Source organism: Taurulus bubalis (genome assembly GCF_910589615.1).
Source record: "Taurulus bubalis genome assembly, chromosome: 18".
NCBI classification, from domain to species: Eukaryota; Metazoa; Chordata; class Actinopteri; order Perciformes; family Cottidae; genus Taurulus; species Taurulus bubalis.
In genome coordinates this window covers 21460702-21470701 of record NC_136606.1, presented here as the reverse complement: position 1 = coordinate 21470701, position 10000 = coordinate 21460702, and the positions used below count along the sequence as shown (strand labels likewise).

The 10000-nt window shown below is 42.2% G+C and overlaps 1 protein-coding gene across 1 annotated transcript in view; it reads right to left on the bottom strand.

Annotated features, from left to right (window-relative positions):
• LOC306750490 (phospholipid phosphatase-related protein type 5-like) overlaps positions 1 to 10000 on the bottom strand; it is a gene marked incomplete at both ends in the record, with an annotated part of 71858 nt that overhangs the window by 11839 nt on the left and 50019 nt on the right. The gene's annotated exons all lie outside the window — the stretch shown is intronic.

Genomic DNA, 10000 nt, shown 5'->3' with positions numbered 1-10000 from the left:
AACCAGTCCAGAACCTGCAGTGCGTTCCACATACAGCAGGAATCATTGGCTCCACGTCAACTTTATTAGCAGCAATTAAATACAAAGCGAGCCATTAAGCCATCATTTTACCATTATTTATGTCACTATTATAACCTGTTTTAATCCACATGAATCCAAACTCACAAAACATTAATGAGGTAACCTCAAACGTATTACAGGTGCCTTTTGATAGGTCGTAAAAGTCATTGTATAGTATTTATTTTCAAAAGCGAAACATTATAGTATATTATGTCATAAAAATGTCCATAAAATAGTATAGTGTGTCGTAAAAAATATGAAAACTGTTCAGAAAGATATTTAAAAAGTCCTAAAAATGTATGGTATGTCATTCTATAAATCCTAAAAAGTTATTTAATTGTATATCATAAAAAACTACAATAATAATAACTATAACTAACCGGTCCACGGTGTCAGAAGTGGCCTTGCAAGCTTCAGGGATGATTTAAAACAGTAAATGAAGTTTTGAGACATTTTCAACCAATTCAAATTTGATGAATTTGGTAAGAACTGTCTATATTAACATCATTCATGTACAGCTTCAACGTGTGCAGTTACTATAAAATGATTCCTGCATGTGAACTTTGTCACATGGATAACTGTTGGTAGGCGAGTTAGCTTTCTGTGAAGGGAAAATAAATGAGCTGAGGATCCATGAAAGGTTCCCCGGGCTGTGGAGAGACGGGTGTGTCAGGTCGTGCACATGAAGGTTCAACTGTTTGTGTAAATGTGTGGTGAAACAGGTGAAGAGTGTGTGTTGGTGTGACGGCTGATGTCCCAGAGATGTTTGTGAGCAGCTCGACTGCGACTGCATGTTTATGTATTATTATTATTATTAGGGCTCGAGCACTGACGTAGTCAGAGTCGAGGACCTATTGTTATTCAAATGTTTGTTTATTATTGTCGACCTATGCGCAGGGAAAAGAGGTGCTTGGGATAAACCTACATTCTTCAAAATTTGCACACCCATCCGACTCGGCGAAAATTTTAATATAATTTGGGTGTCGACCAAAAGTCTGAGAAAATGTCTCTATAGCGCCCCCTTTAGATGTGAAAGCCCACCGTTTTTGCGAACTTTGACCGATTGACTTGACATTTTACACACATGTCCGGGTGGGACTGCTCTACAAAAAACTCATCCGTGAAATTAAAATGCGCCTAATTAGATTTTCCGCCATTTTGAATTTTATAAAAAACACATTTTTGCCTACTCCTCTTAAACGATAGGTCTATTTCTTATGAAACTTCCTGTGGATCATCATTGGCTCAATGTGATCAAATGATATCTCCCACTTTGTTGATATCTCATTGCGTTTAGTTTAGTTATTAACCAATTAACCTCTTAGGGGCGTGGCTCAATATGTCAATACACATAACTTCCTAATTACTTGGCCTATCTTCACAAACTTTGTAGCATATGTCAACATCGTGTCCCTTAACGTACTCAAATTGTTTCATAATATTCAAACACTAGAGGGCGCTGCAGTGAACCGCTCAATTTTGGCATTTTCCTTGTTTTCAGGCGTTGTATTCTGACGAACTCCTCCTAGAGATTACACACGATTGATTTCACATTCGGGCAATATGATGTTGAGACCTTTGCAGGGAAAAGTTATCAAAGGATTTTCAAAATATTGAACTATGTGAGCGCAGAGCAGCGGCAAAGAGACACCATTTTCCATGAAAATGGAAGTTGTTTTAACTCGGCCGTACATGATGGAATCTACTCCATATTTCTCATATGTCATGACCTCTTGACCCTGAAGACATCCATATGATCATTTTTAATCCTAGTCATAGCGCCACCTAGAGGCAACAGGAAGTTACATGTTTTCTACTTGTACACCGCGCTCCTCACAGATTATTCAGATCCCTCTCAAAATGCGTCGGAAGAGACTTAAGACATTGATAATGCATCACCTTGAAGATTGTAAGGATCCGTTGAACGGCGTAGCGTCGGTCCATCGCAGAAGTTCGATCCTTCGCCAGGACCGAATAAACCGATGTAACTCGACTCCACATGATAAGATCCTTTCCAGGTTTCACATGTTTGATCAGCCTCCAGGCCTGAAGACATGTGCAGTCTAATTTATTATTAGAGTCATAGCGCCACCTAATGGCAACAGGAAGTAAATATTCTATACTTTGGCTTGCTTCTCTTAGTCGGTCAATCAGATCAACTTCCAACTGCTTCTAGACAAACATAAGACTTTCATGATGCCAGCCCCTAAAGATTTTGATATTTCATGAAACGCTGTTGCCGTGGCGACCCATCCTTCGCGGTCAACAACAAAGTCACTTTTGAGGGACTAGGCATGCTCGAAACGTAACTAAACTTGGCAAACTCAATTAAAGGCAAAGATGTAGTTACCTGATGTGATTTGAATGACTCAGAATGGCACGTTGGCTCGATAGCGCCCCCTACAAATATTCAATTAAGCAGCCCCAGCGCTACAGTTGACCTACATGTATGAAACTTGCTAGGAATATGTAACACATGTAAACTTAAAGATAACTCTCTTGGGACCATGCTCTAAACTGTACAGGAAGTCAGATAGCGCCCCCTAAAAAACATGGTATTTTTTGACAACCTGTGAGTTGTGAAAGCCCACAGTTTTTGCCCCCTATCACCAATTGGCCTTAAATTTGGCACACATGTCCGGGTGGTTCTGCTCTACAAAAAGCTCCGGGAGAACATTTAGCTCCACCTGCTTAGAATTTCCGCCATTTTGAATTTTATGCAAAACCATTTTTTCCTCAAATCTTCCTAAACGCTGGCTTTGATTTTTATGAAATTCTCTGTGGATCATTAAAGGTTCAATTTCATCACAATATATCAAAAGCTTGTTTGTATCTCTTTGTGTTCAAAAGAAAAGGACCCATTAACTTCTTAGGGGTAAATTCAACTAAATTCAACAAAGCAGCCCTCGCAGTACGTTCAACATAGATATACAATATTTGATAGGCGCATGTACCACATATAAACTTAAAAATAACTCTCTTGGGACCATGCTCTAAACCGTACCAGAAGTCGGCCAATTTCATTTTCTTCCTCAGTGGTGGGCCATCAGGGCCTTCTAAGCCTTCTCTGCTGGCCTAAACAGAATCATAAAGTTATAGCTATTTTATAATTTCATTGTTTTTCACAAATACACTACATGTATTATAATTATGTTTCCCTATCAGATTATTTTCTCATTGTACAGCTCTGTTGCTCAGCCTGCAGTCTTCAGCTATCAGACTGCAGCTGGTTTGAAGGAGAAGCTTTCATCCAATCAGATGTTTTCTCTCCTGTGTCTCCAGGCCAGCAAGGCAGTTTAAACAGGCCTTTGCAGATTAAAGTACACGGGGAGTGGACGTTGTGGTTGATTGTCAAGCTGGGCGGATTATTTGACGTGCATGGCCTGCGAGGGGGCGTGGACGTGTGATTGGTCAGTGGCCCAGCGTGACCATCAACATGCGCTGTGATTGGCCAGTGTGTCAACAGGGCGGAGCTCAGTGGGAGCTGGAACGGTTCAGGCTGAAGCTAGAGAAGTTGTGACATGTTGTTTTTTCTCCGTGTTTTGGCGCTCGGTGGAAGATTAGCGGACTTGGTGGAGGATTTGAGGCGTCGACTGCTGCTGTCGAGCGGATATGTTCTGCCCTAGAACGCGTGGAGGTTTCCGGGGTTCCGAGGCTCGGCTGTCCTCACCGGTCCATGGCGCCTGTTGCTGGAACTGAAGCTCCGACCGCGTTGCTGAACTCGTTGTTAATAAGGACAGGCGGATGGACTTTGTCTTTAATGAACAGCATCCGGTGAGTTGCTTTTTGTGTTTCATCTGCGGTGGCGTTGCGTTGTGTGCTGCTTTTTTTAATCATGTATTGTTTTGTCATGTCATAACGAAGTGTGGTTCTTGTTGCGGGGGAAATCCCGCGTCAGAGGCGCTGCGTGAGCTCTACCGACTCAGAAACCGTACAGGAAGTCAGATAGCGCCCCCTAAAAAACGTGGTATTTTTTGACAACCTGTGAGTTGTGAAAGCCCACAGTTTTTGCCCCCTATCACCAATTGACCTGAAATTTGGCACACATGTCGGCCAATTTCATTTTCGTCATTCATTTCTAGTTCAAATTGCCATAGTTTCCCAGTAGGTGGCGCATTGATATTGATTGATATTAATATTGGCATGCAGAAGTCTTCCAGCCATGCCTCTCATAAAGCATGTTAACTTTGGAACAGTTTTGACAAAGTACAGTGGAGTTACCACAGCTTGCTGCATGATCACGAACCACATGCAATAGTCGTCACACCACTTCCACGCCCTTCCATGAAACCTCAAGCTTTTGATCACTTTTAATACATATTTTTATCTTTTATATATATTTATATACATATTTACATGTATATTCCCTTTCTGTGAAAAAGAGGAAATATGTGTCTGTCATCACATGAAATGACAGAACTCAGTCTGCGCTTCCCAGATCTTTCTGCCATTGAGAAAGAATTCAAGCTGTTCTCGACTCCTGATGATGCAGAAGAAGTGAAGAGAGTCTGAACTAGAACTGATGGAGATGCAGTGATGAATCTCTGAAGATATATATATATATATATATATATATATATATATATATATATATATATATATATATATATATATATATATATATATATATATATGCATAATTGACCTCATTTGATTCATTTGGCCATATACCTCACCTGAGTAGCCCAGACTTTCATGTGACTGGGCCCTCGCTTCAAGCCCGAAGGGTCGCCTCGAACATCCGCCTGGCAGGGGAACGTTCTCGGTCGGACGAGCCGGCGACCCGCCGCCGTCTCCGACGTGCTGGAAGCGAGGGCCCAGTCACAGCTGCGAGCAGCTTTAATTTTAGTTTGACTTTCAAAACTAGCGTGAAAGTTCCTGTGCTCCTAATGTTTTATTAAAAGGTCTGTGGTGAAATGCCAGCAGACAGCTGTGACTGTGTGCAAATAGGAGCTGATATGTTAAGTCTCTCCTCGGGGCATCTTTCTATTTTTTCGCCGCTGTGTTTAGAGGAGTGCTGGCAGTTCTGCCACGGGGACTGCAGGATGAAAATATATATATATATATATATATATATATATATATATATATATATATATATATATATATATATATCTCTATCTATCTATCTATCTATCTATCAGGTTAAGAAAAGAAATGGGGAATAGAGAATGATAGAAAGAAGAGGAGAGGAATGACAGGAGAGAAGGGAAGAAGGTGGAGGTGGAGGATGATACCCAGAGGGAGAGAGACGCAGGAAATAGGTGAAGAGAGAAGGAGAGAAGGTGACAAACAAAGAGGAGAAGGACAGAGGTGAGGTGTTAAAGGAGAGGAGAGGAAATGAGAGGAGAGGAGAAGAGAAGAGAGGAAATGAGAGGAGAGGAAATGAGAGGAGAAGAGAGGAGAAGAGAGGAGAGAAAATGAGAGGAGAGGAGAAGAGAGGAGAGGAGAAGAGAGGAAATGAGAGGAGAGGAGAAGAGAGGAGAGGAAATGAGAGGAAAAGAGAAGAGAGGAGAGGAAATGAGAGGAAAAGAGAAGAGAGGAGAGGAGGAGAGAGGAGAGAACGGCAAAAGAGGTGTTAAAATGTTATGTTCTACTCCATAATGATATACTGTTTCTCAACAAGAAATGCATTTTGGGTAAAAAGCGTGCTGTAACAGTGAAGTGGAGAGGCAGAGCCTGCAGCCTCTTCCTCCTCTCCTCCTCTCCATCTGGGCCTCAGATGAGCTGCTGTAAATAATGCATCCTTATCACAAGTTCAGTCACATTCTGGTCCAGTCGGCTCAAGAGTGATCACAGACGAAGCATTTCTCAAATGAAATGAACTGAATCCAGTTCCTTCAGAAACAGCATTGTAACAGAGCTAAAGCATGGTATCAGGACTAAAGTATGGCAACAGGGCTAAAGCATTGTATCAGGGCTAAAGCATTGTATCAGGGCTAAAGCATTGTATCAGGGCTAAAGCATTGTATCAGGGCTAAAGCATTGTATCAGGGCAAAAGCATTGTAACAGAGCTAAAGCATGGTAACAGGACTAAAGCATGGTAACAGAGCTAAAGCATGGTAACAGGGCTAAAGCATTGCAACAGGACTAAAGTATGGTAACAGGGCTAAAGCATGGTATCAGGACTAAAGTATGGTAACAGGGCTAAAGCATGGTAACAGGACTAAAGCATGGTAACAGGGCTAAAGCATGGTAACAGGACTAAAGCATGGTATCAGGACTAAAGTATGGTAACAGGGCTAAAGCATGGTATCAGGACTAAAGCATGGTAACAGGGCTAAAGCATGGTAACAGGACTAAAGCATGGTATCAGGGCTAAAGCATGGTATCAGGACTAAAGTATGGTATCAGGGCTAAAGCATGGTATCAGGACTAAAGTATGGTAACAGGGCTAAAGCATGGTATCAGGACTAAAGCATGGTAACAGGGCTAAAGCATGGTAACAGGACTAAAGCATGGTATCAGGACTAAAGTATGGTAACAGGGCTAAAGCATGGTATCAGGGCTAAAGTATGGTATCAGGGCTAAAGCATGGTATCAGGGCTAAAGTATGGTAACAGGGCTAAAGCATTGTAACAGGACTAAAGCATTGTAACAGGACTAAAGCATGGTATCAGGACTAAAGTATGGTATCAGGGCTAAAGCATTGTAACAGGACTAAAGTATGGTATCAGGGCTAAAGCATGGTAACAGGACTAAAGCATTGTAACAGGACTAAAGTATGGTATCAGGGCTAAAGCATTGTAACAGGACTAAAGCATTGCAACAGGACTAAAGCATGGTATCAGGACTAAAGTATGGTATCAGGGCTAAAGCATTGTAACAGGACTAAAGCATGGTAACAGGGCTAAAGCATTGTAACAGGACTAAAGTATGGTAACAGGGCTAAAGTATGGTAACAGGGCTAAAGCATGATAACAGGACTAAAGTATGGTAACAGGGCTAAAGTATGGTAACAGGGCTAAAGCATGGTAACAGGGCTAAAGCATTGTATCAGGACTAAAGCATGGTAACAGGACTAAAGTATGGTATCAGGACTAAAGCATTGTAACAGGACTAAAGCATGTAAACTTAACTTAACAAAGAGGGAAAACGTGCACAATTGAAGCTCGAGCAGTGGTTCTCAACATAAGGGTCCTGGGATCCCCAGGTGTCCTGGAGGGAATTTCATGGGATCCCCAAAAACCTGTGAGCCAAGCGACTCTGATCATTTCACTTCCTCCACAGTTATGTGCTTTACTGTCGTTGACGGCTATAAAATGATGATGTAAATCAAATCTAACAGCACAAATGTTTCCAGATGGAGGACTCTGAAGCCAAACGGGATGAAATGGGGAGGACCAGTGAGCGGAGGGGAGCGCAGGGCCACTGAGCAAGCTGTTGAGTCTGGAGAGAGAACGTGTTGCAACACACTGAAACTGTCACTACAGAACAAGAGCAACACATGCTGCTGCTGCTGCAAAGCCACTCAATGTCAATGCTGTAACATCTAGAAGCATTAGAGTGGTGCTATTATTTATTATTTATTCTGCTAAAGCACCAATGACCAATTGGCATCACGCTGCTTTCATCACCCTGACGTCACACTGCAGTTTATTTTGAGGGGCCACTAAAGAAAACAGCGTTTTCACTAAAAAGGAGCTTCTGTCACTGTACTCCTGCTGAAACGCTGTGAAGAGCCCTTTGCTCTGGAGGCGGAACAGAATATTTATGCACAAAATATTTACATACACTTTAGTGAAGGTCATTTTTTGATTGGCTTCTCAGTACTTTTTGTCAAACAGGTGTAGACCTGTGAGTCAGCATGACTGCACTGCTTTCTCACCGGAGACAACACACACTCACACACTTTACACACTTCTAGTAAAAAGGAAAACAAAATTAGAACATGTGGCTCCTGAAACATGCATGTTAATATCCAATGTGGCCTTGATTTGGTGCCATGGTATCAGTCTTGGGCAAGATGGAGGGAGAGAGGAACAGACGGAAATAGACCAGAGGAAACATGTCTATGTTTGGCTCTAATCACTAATCGGTTGTGTCGAGGCAGCAGACAAGGAGATCAGGCCTAATTGTATTTTTCATTAGAGTGCACAATCTCTTCCAAGGCCAGATCAAGTTTTCCATGTCTCTCTCTCTGCGATGCATTCACTCTGCATCTCTTTCAATAATTCAGGACTTAGATACATGGTGGTTTGAGGGAGCATCCTGTGAGGTTCTGCAGAGTTCTGCTCCACTACCCAGTTGATCCTCCCTTTACCATCCCAGGGATCCTCCACACATCCTGCTCAAAGGACACAGTTGCTGTATTAATGGTCCACATCTCCTGAAGCGGCCCCCCGACACACTTAGCTCTCTGTCTCTTGGCTTCTGTTCTTCTGATGAGCCGATAGACATTCTCACTGGAGACACAGTCAGCTCTACTTTCACTAAACAAGGGACGCAGTGCTGATCGCACCTCGGTGTGTTGTGGGCGTCTTCACCGACTCCAGCAAGTCACACAATGGCTGGTTTACTACAGCTATATGAACCCCAAATAAACCCATTTGGTCGTAATTTAATTGCAACAAACATGTTCAAAAGGAAGCCAAAATAACTACTTGATAATGCTGACTTAAAAAAAAGAAGTCATGATTCATGCTTTGTAAGTTCTGGTGCTAAGCTTAGCTAATGCTCCATCAACGCTCAAAGTAATGCCATATATCCGTGAATATTATGTTATTGTTTGTACCATACATTTTGCATGGTTCACACACAAACATGAATACACACAGTTATAAATATGAGGTATCGTAGAGTTCTGGGTGCACCAGTGCCCACAGAGTTCTGATTGGATAACATCAGGACGTCCTAGCATGAATTAGCATCTTTGCCTTGACTTTTTATTTAATCGTACAATGCAAAAATAAATGTCCTTCTCGTTTGGTGTGAACACAACATATGTAAATGCCTGATGCAGCTGCAGGACACTTGGATCAGAAATACCTCTAAATCATACAACACGGGCACATGGAGCTGTGACAACATGTGTTCCATTCATCTTTATTGAATATCTAATTATTGTTCACGTTCAATTTAATCTCCGTTGAGAGTTGCACATGAGCAGTAGCCATCGTGAGAGCGTTAGTGCGTAATAGTTATTGGATGCCTGGTGTAGCCTCCGGGAGAACTCAGTCAAACAACTTCTCCCGTTCTCTGAATTCATTTTCCTTGATCAAGTAAAGTAACAAGCGCTGCAGTCTTGACAGCAGGGAGTCGTCCAGTCAACACGCAGGTTGACCGTCCAAAAAAAGCCAGAGGTTTGGCTCTTTAACACACAGTTTTCCGTCATGAACATCTCACATTTAATTGGCTCTAACTTGTCGAAGAGGAGGAGAATCATGTCCTCATCTTTTCTCACAAGGCTGGAATGTGCAACGACCAGTCTGCTTCTCTAATGTTAATATACTGATAACAGGTGTGGGTGTTGAAGTGCAGAGCGTGGAACCTTGAGGAACCTTGAGGAACCTTGAGGAACCTTGAGGAACAGACCACCGGACGTTTCTCAGACACTTCTCACAGATAATATTTGTTAAACTGACCTCATACAACCTGAACTTTCATAGACAAAAGAATAATGAAATGAAGAATATCTACAGAATATAACAATTCATATGATCAGGACCCACAGTGGGTCAGAGGAGATTGTTATCAGGCACCTAATGAGTTTTTCTTCCATAGTCTTGTATTTAACATTTACATCTGCAGGTCATGTTTGAGCCACATGAGGGAGCCTGGTATTGTCAAATGTGGCTATTGGCCGGCGTGAGAGGATGTGGGCGAAAACCCAACTATGCACCGCAACACGTTTGGGACCAAACCGGTTTGTCTTCCAAACACACGCTAAGTTTCCAAAGAACATCGCTGGAGCGCGTGATGGCAAGACAGGTCATCTCA